The following is a 17,326-nucleotide window of genomic DNA, read 5'->3' as shown; positions in this document are numbered from 1 at the left end:
GAGCATAATCAAATTCCTCATATAGCATCAGCTTATTGATCATAAACATACCTCAACAGCATAATACACATTATCATCGTAATAATAACAACATAACACCTCAGTCAAATCTCAAAATCGTCGTAGCGTTCTGCAATAATTTCTAAACCTAAAAAAAATTCTCTGCTCATTTCAATAGTGTCATCTACCTCAAACGTACTTTAAAATCATGATCTCATACCAAATACATAATTCAAAGCTCTCATAGTATCACAATGATTCTGAAAAAATATGAACAGTTCACAAAGTACAGACCAAATACAGTTTCATAAGTGTGAAATTATCCAACTGTGTAATTATGTAAACATCTGTCACTGATGTAGTAAAAAAAAGTTTGTCTCTCAGTTAAATGGTCAGATAGCTGTGTAATTTATGTGTTAGAGAAATATGGTACCGATGTGTAAAGTAGTATAAGCAAATACCATACTAGCTAGGGCTCCTTGTGCTTGCCAAACACGTGGTACACAAAGTAGACGTGTACCCCCTGAAGATTAATGTAATTATACCCTCAGGTGTTACAGATTGCAGCAATGGAATGAAATGTATCATGGAAAACCTTTGTATCATTTTACTTTAAATATCTTTAAAAATAAATGTTTTAAGTACAAAATTAATGATTCAAATACGTGTACTGTAGCGCCAAACTGTGCGTCTTGGTGTAAGATAATCTCTGTTTAAGTGTCGTAGTTATCGTCCTCCGAAAGCTAAGTTCTGCAGAAGTCAATGTACATACCTCATGATAAACAAAAGTGAAATGCTTTGCGTATAAACATCTTTGTTATTACGCTTATTGCCGTGATGAAGAAAGTACTGTGCTGTAACGTATTGTTGTGCTACGGAAAGGGCAGTCTCATTGTAGCTATACCACAAAAGTTACTACTAAAACATGTTTTACTTTCCAGAAGAATTCAGAAAAAATGTGCAGATATAAAACAGATACACCGCAAAAGCAACATTGTAAAATGTCACTCATTAGTAGTGTCGTGATAAAATCGTGTAGCTGTCACATAAACTAACCACTGTGTCATCTGGTATCTCGCAGAAAGTACTTTAAATCCAGAATGTATTTTCAAGTAAACCAAAGTGTTGTATTAAAATCTCATTAGCAGTACTAGTATATGTTCTAAGTATGTAAGCCTTATAGTCGTTACATAATCGTGTAACTAACAATCAAGAATGTACACACACAATAACACTGTGACGTCTGTTCACTATAACAATGCATTCGTAATTTCTGTTTAAATAAGTTCTCTTGGTTCTTGATTGGATATTTAACTTCAAACATTGTTGCACGGTAACAGTTTCTAAGTCTGACAATGCATACTAGAAATGTCAAGTGAAAAGTTTTATGGCAAAAACAAAGTTAAAAAACAGATTATGTTTCAATTAACGGTTTTACATGAGAAATGTGGTGTAAACCTTTACTCTCTAGTGCGCAGAGTTTCAACTTCAAAGCAATTATCATGTTGTATACGTCGGTAAGGAATGCTACAATTTTTCTCAAGGCTAGCGTCTTATGTTATTTTTCTCAGAGCAAGCGGGCGCATGTGGCTGCCTGCAGTGCAAGTGACTGTCTGTCTCTTTGTTGGCGCGTGTCGTTATTAGGATTAGGAGACCTAACTTCTACAAATTCACCTTGTCGAGAGTGCCCTGCTCTGTTTGAATCCCGCCAGTTCTGATGAAATTCAGGTCCGTCGTTATGATTATATCGTCTGTCATCATGTCAGTAGTTCCTGTAGTTTCTTTCTTGTCGGTTAAGTGGTGGAGAATTTCTCCCTGAATTATTACTGCATGGTAGACCGTTGCGTCTGAAGTTATTGTGTCTCCCGTGATAATAATAGTTCTGGTTGCCATATTGTCTGTTTCTATGACTGTCTCTGTCATACTCATTACTACGGAAATGCGATCTTTCTCTGTAATTGTTACTACGCTGCCAACGGTTGTCATAAGGGTGGTGTCTGTTTTGGTCATGATTTACGTTGTAAGAAGAGCCTCGTCGTATCCAGTTATTATTTCTTTCATCGCGGAATTGTGACGGATGTGACCTGTAATTGTTGTGTTCCTGTTTTCGCGTCCCGCGATTGTCAGTGTCAATTTCCAGTTCTTGTAACAGGCCCTTAAATCTTCAATGTCGTCTTTGCAACGTCCTGCTAAAATAATATGTCGTAAATGTTCAGGCAGTTTGATTAAGCAAATGCGGATGAGTTCTGAGGGGCTGTATTGGTTTGAAAGATACTGATTCTTATGCAACAAGTCTTCAAAATATTTCATAAGACTGGAAAATTCAGATTGTTCGAAACGTTTCATCATTTTGATGCTATTTCTTACTCGGTCTTGTGTAGCTTGAGACCAATACGCTGAGAGGAAGGCATTATAAAATTCTCCTTCACTGTGACAATCGTGAATGACCGATCGCATTCTTACAGCTGGTTCATTCTCCAAGTAGCCAAACATAAATTCTAACCTGTGCTCCAATGACCAGTTGGGAGGAAAACAAAGAGAGAATTGATGAAGCACGCTTGTGGATGAATGTCGTTGTCAGAATTCTTAAATGTTTTGAATTTATGTGTAGTAATGAACAGTTTATAGTCAAAATCATCGTGTCGGCGTTCACACATCGGTCATTGTTACGTCGTTTCGGCGGTTCCATCTCAAAAATTCGGTGCACCTTGCCAATTTCTTTCATAATTTCCGAAATGCGCTGTGTTATTATTTTGTGGCTTTTCCGTATTTCTAAGTCCCTCTTCCTGTGTTGGAGCGCGAGTGTCCTCTGAAATATGTAATTTTTGTATTTCTAGTGCCAACTGATCTTGTACTTCGCAGATTTCTCTTTTGTGTTGCGTATTAATTTGGTTTTGATTTTGTTTGAATTTCTTAATTTGTTCATACTCTTCTGTATCAGTGATGGCTACAGGTCTTGTGTCATTCAGATCATCATCTAACTTCGCAGATAAGTTAGTGAACTGTGAAAGTTCGGCTACTTTCTCTGATACTGTACTTATTTCCTCAGTGTGTTTTTCTGAACCAAGTTTCAGAGTGTCCATTTGTGTTGAAATCGTATCTACTGTGTCCTTTAAGTTTCCCTGAGTTTTTGCAAGTAGCGTAACCGAATTGGTAGATGCAACTGAGTCAATTTTAGCTTGCAAGGTGTCGTGATTTTCATGAACAATAGTTTGCAGTTCTTTTATGGCTGCTTCGTGAGTCTGTAATGCATTTTCATGACGCAAAAAAATAGGTTGGAAATGCTCACAAAGTTGTGTTTTTACGTCATTACAGACTTTTTGACATTTAGATTCAATGTTATGTAACTTAGTAGTTAAATCTTCACGTGTTTGTTCTAGTGTGGTGTCTAACTTCCGAAAATTTTGTTCCATTCTGTCTAACTTTTGAAGATTTTGTTCCATTGTGTCTAACTGTTGCTGTGTTTGTCTCTGGTGTTGTTCCATTGTGTCTAACTTTTGAAGCTTTTGCCCCATTTGTTGCATTAATTGTAATAAGAATGCACTGGTGTCTCAGACATGTTCCTCAGTGCTATTCGGCAATGCATTTGACCGGCAATAATCGCATTTTGAAAAGCAGGAAATGTGTCTTGACTTATTTGAGAAAACGGCGAGGACGCAAAACCTGAATCTACAGTATTTGCAGGATTGTGTCCTGTCCTTTCGGATTCCTGAGGCAAGCTGTTGCCGACCGACCGATCGATAATGCTTCCCTGTTCACTAATTGTTTCACTGCCTACACCATTATTTGCAGCCCGCTCCATTTCCCTATGCACAATTACCAAATTACTACTTTGAACGTTAGTTAATTCACTACACGGTGGCGCTAACACACTGCTTTCTTCTTCACTGTCATTTCTCAGTTTACTTTGGAGCCTAGTATTACGTTTTTCACACGCCATTATTGTCGCAATATTTCACACGACAACACAAAAAACTCAATTTGAAGAGCAAAAATAAGAGAACACATTAACATAGCACTGAAAATAGTAACTAGTTAATTGCAAGCGCAGCTGCGAAATACTTGGTGCAAATCTACATGCATGCCACAACTGTTTTACTGTACAACAATGAAAGACTGCAACTACAAAGGGGATTCTCTCTACAATTATGCGCTAGCAATAAACAAAAGACTACACTAATTTTACAAACTACAAGAAAAAATCAGAAGATTCCAGTGAGGTATCCTCGGCTAAGGGTCGACATATGAAACGTCCCCTTAGAACAATTATACATGACTGTGCTTAATCTGACTCACAATATTTTTAGCGCAACGCAATCTAAGTTTCAAAAATCCCTACAAAAGAATGGCCCTTACTAACATTAACCTATACGTTTCACAAATCACTTACCTCACAAAAATCTTGGTTACTCGAACTATTGCAATACAGCGAGCGCCACTACTGCCAACTAAATAAAAGGTTCAAACTACGGACGGCACCAACTACTGATAGGCATAGTTAGCAAATGAAAGATTTTAAAAGAGAACAAACAATGTATTTACCTTAATAGTGCTGAAAAATCATAATATACATAGCAGTTCATGACATCCAGTGTTACAAATTTCAAAACTCCGCCACCTCCCTCCCCACATCCACCACTGCTGGCGGCTCACCTCCAACTGAGCAACGCTACGCGCTGTTCACGTCCAGCTGCCCAACACTACAATGGCAGACAGCAATGCAAACTAGCCACAAACTGCACACAGCAGAGCCAGTGATTTTCATACAGAGCGCTACGTGGCGTTACCAATAAAAAAACCTAAACAGCCTACTTACAGTCTTAAATAAACTCTAAACCCCCAGGTCTAGCTCCCTTTCCCAACAAACTACCATACGGGCGCTCAGGGCTCTACGATACGCGATCTCGCCTCCACCATCCGCTCACACCATCCTGGCACATAGCCGCCCCATAACGCAGCAGAGCGCTCTATAGGAGTGTACTCGTTTATTACTCTTCCACTGGTAACGCCTTCTACTGACAGTATGTCGTCTCTTTCCTTGAAGTCGTCGACTAACTTCAGAAAATATATTGTGGTGTGGCAACCAACTTCTCTTCCATCGAAATTTGCCCCAACGTACTACACTGGAGAGCCAAAGAATCTATTACAGTCGCCTAATATCGTGAAGTGCCGCAACACGACTTGACATGGACTCGACTAATGTCTGAAGTAGTGCTAGAAGGAACTGACTCCATGAATCCTGCAGGGCTGTCCATATATTCGTAAGAGTACGACGGGGCGGAGATCTCTTTTAAACAGCACGTTGCAATGCATCCCTGAAACGCTCAGTAATGTTCATGTTTGACAGGGTTTGGTGGCCAGTGGAAGTGTTTTAAACTCAGAAGAGTGTTCCTGGAGCCACTCTGTAGCAATTCTGGACGTGTGGATGTCGCATAGTCCTGCTGGAATTGCCCAAGCCCGTCGGAATGCACAATGGACGTGAATGGCTGCAGGTGATCAGACAGGATGCTTACGTACGTGTCACCTGCCAGAGTCGTATCTAGACGTATCAGGGGTCCCATATCACTCCAACTGCACACGCCCCACATCATTAAAGAGCCTCCACCAGCTTGAAGAGCCCCTGCTGAAACGCAGGGTCCATGGATTTATGAGGTTGTCTCCGTACTCGTAAACGTCCATCCGTTCGATACAATTTCAACTGAGACTCGTCCGACCACGCAACATGTTTCCAGTCATCAACGGCCCAACGTCGATGTTGACGGGCCAAGCCGAGTCGGAAAGCTTTGTGAGGTGCAGTCATCAAAGGTACACGAGTGGGTCTACGTCTCCGAAAGCCCATATCGATGATGTTTCGTTGAATAGTTCGCACTCTGATTCTTGTTGATGGCCCAGCATTGAAATCTGCAGCAATTTGTGGAAGGGTTGCACTGCTGTCTCGTTGAACGATTATCTTCAATCGTCGTTGGTTCCGTTCTTGCAGGATCTTTTCCCGGCCGCAGCGATGTCGGAGGTTTGACGTTTTACCGAATTCCTGATATTCACGGTACACTCGTTATATGGTCGTACAGGAAAAATCCCCACTTCATGCTATGTCCCATCGCTCGTGCGCCGCCTATAACACCACGTTCAAACTCACTTGTATCTTGGTAACCTGCCACTGCAGCAGCAGTAACCGATCTAACAACTGCGCCAGGCACTTGTCTTACACAGGCGTTGTCGACCACAGCGCCTTATTCTGCCTGTTTGCATGTCTATGTATTTGAATACGCATGCCTGTACCAGTTTCTTAGACGTTTCAGTTTATGTATCCATGTGAGTGAGCTCAAATAAGTACGTGTTTATACTGGATCCAGAACCTCACACTTAAAGAAAAATGTCGGGTAAGAAATACTGAATTGTGTGATCAGAATCATAAGTCTGAGTCATATGTGTCTTAGGTTCATAAACCAGCTGTTAAAAAGGATTTGTTCTTTGAAAAATATATTGATTGAATCATGAGACATCCTGTTTACTCTCGATTTCTTTGGCTGCCACTGAGCATTGTTGGTCACCTTTGGATATTCCCATCTCCTTGTGTGTTTTTGTATTACTGTAATGTCATGTTTTTCTAACACTTTTTGGAATGTGTAATTAACGTCCTTGACTACGGGTAGAAATATTTTGGATTTTGCAGACTACTCTTGTCTCTTCGTGTCAGTCGTAAGGTCTTCTCATCATCTTAGATAACAATTATTCATTATTTATCGAAGTACTAGTGAAATATTTAATTTCTTCTGGAAGGTTCTGTAGTTAACAAAATGTCTATGGTCTGCCCGGTGTTACATTTATAGTGACATGTTGACATGTTGATTCTGTGGGTATCGATTTGAACTCCAGCGTAAGCGATGGACAGTACACGTAGATTTACAATAAGCGCTCTGTAGTACGAGATAGCTTCTCCATTTCTGTAGACCAACATATTCAAAAATATGATCAGCTACCATCCTCCTCCGTGGTAAACTGAATTTTCAATGTGGCCCCAATACCAAACTAAGACGAGTGTAGAAACACAATGGGAACTGTCGAATAGTGAGAGGGGAATGGAACCATGGCAGAAAACGCTTTATGATCAAGAAACTACAAGATTCTACTTAATGAGACACAAATTACAACAACTTAAGATAGCAAGATAATTTTTACAGAGAGTCAACCGAACTGCTAATTACGTCAATAACTGTTATAAAACAAAGAGAGCAGTACAGCTTAATGTGTCATATTTCCGATAAAAATGGAGAAGTGCTTATGTTTGACACCGTGAAACGATAGTGAAAATGTCAGTAACCACAACAATGACAAAAATAAAATAGCGAATTGCTCAGGAATTTGAAAACAAAGATGTTGCACTTTTGCAACCAGGCACGGGCAACCTTTGCTAAACCATGGGCCTGACTGACATAGTCACTTAAGCTCGCGATTCACCTCGTTACGTGACGTGACAGCAACACTCATAATGTCAAAACTGTATCACCCGTGTTAATGTTTATGGAGTAACACAGCGATATGAATGCACCCATTTGCCCACAGGACACGACAGCAAATTGAGTATCGAAACACGCGTTTCTGAGAGCACATTCATTTCATGTTCACTCCATCTTCGTATGTTTACATTTATTAACCAGTGGCGCACATTGTTTCTTTACTTACGATGTTTTACAATAGCTTTGCGAGAAATTCCCGCTGCCAAATTCTGCAACGCCGTTAGTAAAGAAATGATGTTTACAACACTAAATAAAGGTAAAGATCTGTAGATGCGATGCCATGTATCTTAAAATATTACGGTAAAATAAACGACTGTAATAGCAACTGCTTGCAACTAATTCATTCTGGATTACCTTCCGTTTCAACAGTTGCAGTGTTCTTACACGTCCACAATGAAATAGAAAGGAAAAACATGGTAATGAGATAGGCATTCCCAGTCGACATTGGCCACAGGCAAATCATTACTAAACTCTGTAAGTAGGCTGTTTAGGTTCTTATTGGTAATGCCACGTAGCGCTCTGTATGAAAATCACTAGCTGTGCTGTGTGCAGTCTGTGGCTAGTTTGCATTGTTGTCTGCCATTATAGTGTTGGGGAGCTGGATGTTTACAGCGCGTAGCGTTGCGCAGTTGGAGGTGAGCCGCCAGCAGTGGTGGATGTGGGGAGAGAAATGCCAGAGTTTTGAAATTTGTAAGACTGGATGTCATGAACTGCTATATATATTATCACTTTTGAACACTATTAAGGTGAATACATTCTATGTTCTCTATCAAAATCTTTCAGTTGCTAACTATGCCTATCAGTATTTAGTGCCTTCAGTAGTTTGAATCTTTTATTTAACTGGCAGTAGTGGCGCTCGCTGTATTGCAGTAGTTCGAGTAACAAAGATTTTTGGTGAGGTAAGTGATTTGTGAAAGGTATAGGTTAATGTTAGTCAGGACCATTCTTTGTAGCGATTACTGAAAGTCAGATTGCGTTGCGCTAAAAGTATTGTGTGTCACTTTAGTGAAAGTTTGAGTACGTTCAGCTTTGCTCAGCTGTTTGAAAAGCAAATAATGTAAGAGTTTTATCAGCACAGTAATTCATAAATTTTTCTAAGGGGACGTTTCATATGTCGACCCTTAGCCGAGGATACCTCACTGGAATCTTCTGATTTTTTCTTGTAGTTTGTGTAATTAGTGTAGCTTTTGTTTATTGCTAGCGCATAATTGTAGAGAGAATCTCCTTTGTAGTTGCAGTTGTAACGCCGGAAATGCATATCCTCTTATTTCCATCTATTGTACTATTATTTTTTTCCTTGTTTTGTTATCTCAAGATATGACATTTCTGTCTCTTTATATATTGTAATTGTTTTACTGTTTGTATATATATATTTATGCATTTATGTTGGTTTGTTTCGTAAATATTATTTGTACTTTTACGCTGGGTCTTGCCTAGGGAAAACTGCTATCGAACGATTACATCGATAGGTCGTGTGAAGAATCAAAGTGTGTAGGATCTTTGGTAGTGTTAACTCTGTCGCGTGGAGCGCGGGCAGAGAGAGGGAGTCTGGCTAGAGTAGCGAGTGGAGCAGGTGTGTTGTGTGAAGCTCCCGCGAGTTGCCGCGCTTTCGGGGTTTGGCAGCATGTAATTGCGCTCGACTTGTGATGATAGTTTCTGACATGGTGTCGCGGACGGGAAGCATTAGCTGGCGCACATCAAGAGCCCGTTTCGCCTGGTGACCGTGTCGAGAAGAAGGCGCGCCAACATACAGCTTCTGCAACAGCGACGGCCGACAATGAGTGACTGTCGCCACCTCCTCGATCGACGGCTTCAAACCTTCAATCAACCAACAAGGAAGACTGGAAGCAAGTAAAGTTTTAGAAGTGTATGGCAGACCTCAGCTTTTCAAACTGTACCATTTTCGTAACTATAATTACAGCAACTTAGCATGAACCTTTGTTGCTCATTGTCCCAATTGCATTGCCAAGCAGGGTCCCTTCCTTTTCCGGAATGAGCCCGAGTGTCGTTGAAATTCAGACGCCAGCATTAAAGTAACATCATTTCAATGCTTTAATTTCAAAGTTAGATTACACAAGCACAAATTAAGAGTGCGAGTTTTGTTAGCATATTTTAGCTTACCTGTAACTGCAGCTGTGCTTGGTACGTACTAAATTTTACTATTGTTAATTGTTCGGAATCATTTAATTCAAGTTCAAAGTTAAATCTCTTATTTCTAAATTGCGTAGATTCAAGTAGTTTTTGAAATGATTGTTGAGGTAGTCCAAGACTGACCATATTTTACTGAATTTCGATGTGCTTCAGAAAGAAAGCTCACTATTAACTTCAGTCACTAAATTGACTTTCGATTTTCCGGTTTTATTAATTCTTTTGCTAAATTAAGTCAGGGTGTAGCGAAATTTATTACTTCTGACAAACTTTCAGTTTTCACACTACACGTGTCAACCTTCAGTTGCCACGCTTCTAGTGCTAATTATATGTGTAATAACCTTTCTTTTTCAGTTACTATAGTAATTGTCCTTAGGACTGGCGACCGTGATTTCCCCCAAATCTCAAATACCTAATTACCGCTAGTTAATTGTTAACGTAACGGCTGCACATTTACTTTCTTTATTAACTTTACCCCTTTTCAAAATTAATTTCCACCAGTTTCATTAGCACATTTCCTTTCATTTAGATGTAACCCTTTCCTCCCTCTTTACCGACAGGTTAACTTCGGTGACGATTGCTTTTCCAAAACTCCCATTAGGTACACGCGGTTTCATTTTTCACTGTCATTAAGGTCGGTAAGTGAGGGGGAGGTTACACGTGGCGACCTGGTGACAGGACAATCTTCAATTTTGAGGTTGTTCTGGACACGAATTTTGCATTGTGCAAATCTCGTAACGAAGTACTGGTTACGAAATGGTCGATACGTCAGCGAGAATATTGGTGTGAGGAATCCTAATTAGATTTGAGATTTGGCATTTATATTGAAAATTATTAAAATGAGTGAAGGCAACAATTGCCAAAATTTGGTAGACTTGGATACGGAACAATCGGTCGAACAGTGGGAAACGCGCACCGCGGTACCCATTGTTCAGGGGCAGGCGGCTAGCATGAAAGACGCGACCGCCGATACGCAACAAAGAGCAGAAATGGAATTCCAAACTTTAGAAAATGTTTCGGAATCGGAAGTGAAAATCAAATCTGAATCCCTTGATGACGAATACGGGGGGACAATTAAAGAGGAAGCCGCTACGGAAGTGAAACCGGTAGTTTCCGGGAATTTAACTGATTTATTGAATGTTTTGATTAATGAAATCAAGAGTCAATCGGCAGAAATTATAGCTCTGTCTGCCAAGCAAGAAGCTCAGTCTGAAAAAATTGAACGAAAGCTAGACAATCAGAACAAAGCTATTAATGTTGTTAACAACAATGTTGGAGTTGTTAATACAAAAGTTGATAAAATCAAAAAAGATATTGTTGTAATTAATACCGAAATCGGTAATCTTAAACAGGAAATGATAGGCGTTCAGGCGGAAATTGCGAGCATAAATACTCGTTTTGATTCCGAAATTAGCAGAATCGAGAAAAGTGTAGGAGAAGCAGTTTCTCCGATCATCGAGAATAAGGTGACGGAACAAATTCAATTAGTGAAAAAAGAGGATCAACAGAAGGTGGAAACTTTAAAGGCTTTAGTGTCCGAAGTAGACACTAAAGTGAGGGAGCAGGCTAATACCTGCGAAGAGAAAAAGAGGGAAGTGGAAACGCTTGCGACAACCACTTGCCAAGTAATTACGAGAGTGTCGGAATTAGAAAAGAAACTTGACGAAAAACAGAGCTATGTGCCAATCTGTGCACATAGTTCGGAATTGTTGACGAAAGAGGAGCGGTTCGACCCCTTGAAAAAAGGCGGTATACACGCGGCGGATTTCATTAAAAATTGTGAAAGAGTTTTACCCAGATCATGGACTAATGAGAGAAAAATTAATGCGGTTATTGATGTGCTGGCTGGTGATGCCAAGCGTTGGGGCTTAAACCTCAACATTACGAACCTGACTTTTGACGAGTTTAAAAATTTGTTTCTGGCTGAATACTGGTCAGAGCAAAAACAGCAAAGTGTCTGGCGCGAATTTGTCGTTTCGAGGCCTTTCGATGCGAATTCGCGCGGTTCGATGAGGGAGTTTTGTGAGGGCTGGATCCGCAAGTTGGAATATTTGCGTGATCGCCGCACGGAATCCGAAATAGTCTGGGAACTCTACAAGAAGCTTCCAGATGATACAAAACGCTACGTAGGAAGCAATTACAGGACAATCAATGATTTCCTGGAAAGAGTTGAGGACGAGGACAATTGGCGCAATAATCGCTACAGTGGTAGAGGCCGTGGTAACAACAACGGGCACCACCCCAACCATAACAACTATAACCATGGGAATAATGCATACCGCAGCAATAACAATAATGGTTCGGACCGTAATAACAATCGGTACAATGCAAATAATAACAGGAATGACGGAAACCAGTACCACACTAGCGTGATACGGGCTTCGCAGAATAGTAATAACGCCAGAGGGTGTGATCAGCCGCCTCAGCAGCATCCGGGGAGCGTATCTGCTGGGACGAGACAGGGAAACCATTAGCCGCGCCGGTGAGGGGCCGACCGGGCGTGGAGAAATTTTGTAGGCCCAATAACAAGAGAAAACCCAGGTGTCGCCGTTATGAAAATTCCGTATGGAATAATCAACGGCGGGAGAGTGTGCCAGTGTTAAGAGAAAAGAGTGCGCCCACAAGTAGTAGATCAGCTGTATACACGGCAGTAGAAAATACATTCGCTGTCAGTGAGAACAATTTAAGTAGTGTTCCGGAAATCGATCATAAAGTGGCAGCTGTAATACCCACAGCGGAACTGGAGATTGAGTTTAAGAATGATTCGCAAGTGTTGAGAGAATATCAGATGTCGGATAAAACGTCCGTCATCGAGCGAGGGGATGCAGAGAGGGATGAGGTCTGGTTAAGGCAGTTCGGTCGCTTATACGACGAACTAAGTGATTATAGGGGTCTGTATGGAAGAAGTGTTTATGGGGAGCGCGTGCAGGATTTTCCGCGTCTCGTCCCTCAGGAAGATAGTGTTTGTGAAATGATAGAAAGTTCTGGCCCTAACCGGCAGACTTTACCAGAAACAGTTGATGTTAATGGGGAGCACGAGCAAGATTCATCGTGTTCCGTCCCGCAAGAGTTGGATGTTGAGGTAGTAACGGAAAGTTCTGGCCCTAACCGGCAGACTTTACCGAAAGTTATAGTGGTAGAAGTAACCGACCCATCCGACGCAAACCTCCAGTTTAAACATTGCGAGAGTATTAAGGAGAAAGATTGCGAAAATTTTAGTGATAGCCGGACACGATTGGTAGAAAAGCACATAGATTACAACGTGTATGAGATTAGAGCTGACATTATACGGTCAGACGATAGCAGTGTGGGTTGCGCAGATCTAGCGGAAGTAATTGCAGAAACTACTGGACACATTCCTCCAGGTAGATTGGCGGATGAGATTAATCTGACCAAAGTGGAATCAACGAAGGTGACGATTAATGAATTGATAGCAAAGCAACACTCACTAGTTGACGAGTTACAGGAAAAGGTTTCGGTATTGGAGGCGAAGCTACAGACTAAGCCCCAGGACAAACGTGTTGAAATTAAAACTGTATGTGAACAGAGGCTGAAAAAGCCGCCAGATAAGCCGGATTTAGGATCAAAGCCGGATGGTTTTTTCTGGAATGACCTGGATATAGACGAGGATTTACTGTGGGAAAATAAAGATACAGTCGAGGACAAGTGTAGACAGATAGTAGTGTCTGTTAATATGCACGACCTACAACTAAACGTGTTGATTGACACCGGTGCAGAATTGAGTGCTGTATCTGGGAAAATATTTGAGTTACTGAAAGACAGACCTGGCATCGTAGTTATGCCAGTAACAGGAGTGAAAATTATCGGTGCTACTGGGAAGGCCAGTAAACCGGTCACAAAACAGATTTTTGTCAACTTCGAGATATGTGGGGCACGATTTGAACAAGAGTTTGTCGTCGTGCCAGACTTAACTACGGAAGTAATTATTGGGTTAGATTGGCTATTAAAGTACCGTGCAGTGATTAACTGCGAAAGCAAAACTTTGACATGTACGTCACAAGATAAAACAATAGTAGTTAGTTTTGACGAGGCAGGAGACGGTGTGCATAGGCAATACCAGCCTATACACATTGTTAACTGGCCGGATGCTATTGACGTAGGTATGAATTTGAACTACTGTAATGTGAGGAATCTCGGAATTGACAATAGTGTAGAAAGTGAATTGGAAAGTATTGTAGACGGTGTGCCAAACGTAACACACGAACAAAGACGAGGTCTGTATGAAGTAATAATGAGGAATAAGAGTGTGTTTTCAGACAAACCGGGACTTGTGGAAGGATATAAATGCAAATTGCATGTAATTCCTCACGAACCATTCTTCGTGAGACCGTATGCTATACCGCTGTCCAAAAAGGAAGCAGTGCAACGGGAGATAGATAAGATGATCAAATGGGGAGTGATTGAAAGAAGTACGAGTCCATACAATAACGGTTTGGTCATTGTAGCAAAACGGGATGGTAGTGTGCGTATTGTGATTGACGCACGCACGTTGAATAGGGTCGTTCAACGCGAAACAGCCAGACCAGAGAGTATGGAGGAGATTTTGCAACGTTTTCATGACGTTAAGTTCATGACTAGCCTCGATCTGACGGCTAGTTACTGGCAAATAGAACTCGAAGAAGAATCTAGGCCATACACCGCCTTCTTGTTTGCGGGCAGGTGTTATCAGTATAGAGTACTGCCGTTTGGACTTAATATATCTGTGTCCGTATTCATCAGGGCCCTAGATAAAGTGCTAGGATCGGCTTTGAGTTCAAGATTAACTGTATATGTTGACGACCTATTGTTGGCCAATGCCACTTGGCATGACCATTGTGACCTGTTAGATGAAGTTTTCAGAGCATTGCGCCGTGGCGGAATGACTCTAAAGCTAAAGAAATGCGAATTTGTGAAGCAGGAACTGAAATTTTTAGGGCATGTAATTACCACTGCTGGTATTACGAAGGACCCAGAGAAACTAGAGGCAATAAGGAATTGTCCTCCACCCAAGTCTAGGAAACAGTTAAAAAGTTTTCTAGGGTTAACAGGATTTTACCGCAAATTTGTAAAAGGACAAGTGTTTAATGATGAAAATTTGAATAACCTCTTACGCAAAAACGTTCCGTTTGTGTGGACTGACGGGTGTCAGGCTGCTTTCGAGAGATTAAAAGACGAGTTGTTAAGATCTAACATACTATTTCATCCTGATTTATCGCTACCCTTCCATCTGGGAACGGATTCGTCCAATTACGGGGTGGGGGTAGAACTGTTCCAAGAAGTTGGTGAAGGAGAGGATAAGGAACACCGGACGATAGCGTTCGCGAGTCGAACTTTATCAAAAAGTGAGCGAAACTACACGATTTCTGAGAAAGAGTGTCTCGCTATCGTGTGGGGATTCAAGAAGTTCAAGGGTAACCTATGGGACCGTAAGGTGATTATTCATACGGACCATAAGGCGCTCACTTATCTGAAGGATTGTAAACTACTTCACGAAAGACTGACTAGGTGGTCGCTGTATTTACAGCAATTTAACTATGACATCTGTTACGTAAAAGGGACCGACAATTGCGTAGCGGATGCGCTGTCGCGGTTGCCCGAGTCTAATCAAGATGTATTGAAAGATGAGTCAGATGGAGTGGTCAAATTATACTATTTTAAAGAAGTTGAGGGACGTAAATTAGTAGTGAACATCTGTAAGAATCTACGTCGTCATCAGAACGAGGACGGTTGTTTAAATATGGTGAAAACCCGATATGACGAAAGGAGTCCAGAAGGAGAGAAATTAAGAAAGTATTACAAGATATACGATCATATCTTGTACATATGTAAGGGTGAAGATAGTAATATTTGGCGGGTATGCTGGCCCACCAAATACGTCACGGAAATAATAGACTACTACAATTTGGCGTATGGTCACTGTGGACCAAAGAAATGTACGGAAAAGCTGAGTGAAGTAGTGCATTTTAACAACATGTTAAAACGCGTTACTGACAGAGTGAAAACTTGCGATTTATGTCAGAAGGTGAAGGTTACCAACTGTACGAGTCGTGGTCCTATGCAAAGTATAAGGCCTAACGATACCTTTGAGTTACTGTGCGTGGACTTGTACGGACCTTTGCCCAAGTCATCAGGAAACTTTGCCTACATTTTAGTAGTGCTAGAAGCCTTTTCCAAGTTCATCAAGCTATACCCGATTAGGAAAGCTACAGCCAAAGCGGTCTATAGCAAGCTTGTGAACGATTATTTTGTTCATATTGGCAAGCCCAAGGCGATTCTATCAGATAATGGGGCACAATTTACTTCTAAGTTGTGGAATGAAGGCATGGAAAGTAATGGGGTCGAGGTGATCCATATTTCAGCTTACTGTCCGGCTGGGAATCCCGCTGAGAGGTATATGCGCGAGCTAGGCCGACTTTGCCGTACCTATTGCCATCACAATCATAGGGCATGGGGCAAATATGTAGCAGTATTTGAGAGAATTATGAACACCTTGAGACATGAATCGACGGGATTTTCTCCAGAGGAAATACTGTTGGATGACAGAAGTAAAAGTTTAGTGGAAGAGATGATCAAATTCCCTCCACGGATTGACATTAGTATTGGTGTGAAAAAAGATCGTTTGCGAGAAGTAATGAAGCTAAAAGCCGATGCTCGCATACGTCGTCATGACGCTAAAACGCGTTTTGCTAAGTTTGCAATCGGAGACTTAGTACTTGTAAAAGCTCATGAGAAATCGAGCGAGATAGACAATGAAATCTCTAAATTTAAGTTTGTTTATAATGGACCATATAAAGCCATTGGTATACCTCACACAAATGCTTATTGCTTAGAGTATCCAAGCTCTGGAAAACGATTAGGTATACGGAATATTGTAGACTTGAAATTGTACCAACCTAGGATCGATTAATACCACACAATGGGTAACTTGTACAGTATGTAAATATAGAGTGTAAGATTTAAGGATGTGCCATGTTACGATGCTTTTGCCTGACCTAGAGGTCATTAAAGAAGTTGTAATTAATAAGTAATTAATTTTGACTAAATGATTTAAGAGTAACTGATTAGTAATCATCTGAAAAATCCAAGCTGCTAGTTTAAGTTTTCAGCTGAGTCACAGTAGATTAAGGAATGTAAATATGATATTGTAACTTGCTGTAATATTTCATGAATGTGTGTTTTTATTAGTCATTGTCGATGTACTTAGACGCTGTTTTAAGTTTCAGGCTAGTACATGCGTGTCATGATGGACAGTGTTGAGTTATCCGCTGTGATAGTGTTTATGGACTCCTTGAGATTACTCGGGAGTGAGTTTTTCCTAAAGAATTCAGTGAAACGGACGTTCTGGAAACGCCGTTACAAGGGCGAGTGAGATCAAGCGTGCCGCACAGGCGGGCGCAACAATACTTGCGAGGCGAAGCCGCTGTCGGCTCTTGTGCCGCTGTCGGCTCTTGTGCCGCTGTCGGCATCCTTTGTACTCGCGAGTACGGAATGTGGAGTTGCTTTTCTTCCCGGACAGCTGATGTGAAAGAATTCTGCTGTCAATATTTATGTTTTTTTCGATCTGCTGTATATTATTTTCTTGTTTAGCGTTAATTGGACATGACGAGAAAATTAATTATGAAAAGGTTACATAAAAATGTGTATTCTATGTAATTAATCAT

This window comes from Schistocerca cancellata, chromosome 3, assembly GCF_023864275.1.
Source record: "Schistocerca cancellata isolate TAMUIC-IGC-003103 chromosome 3, iqSchCanc2.1, whole genome shotgun sequence".
Taxonomy (NCBI): domain Eukaryota; kingdom Metazoa; phylum Arthropoda; class Insecta; order Orthoptera; family Acrididae; genus Schistocerca; species Schistocerca cancellata.
Note: the sequence above shows the minus strand (reverse complement) of the source record.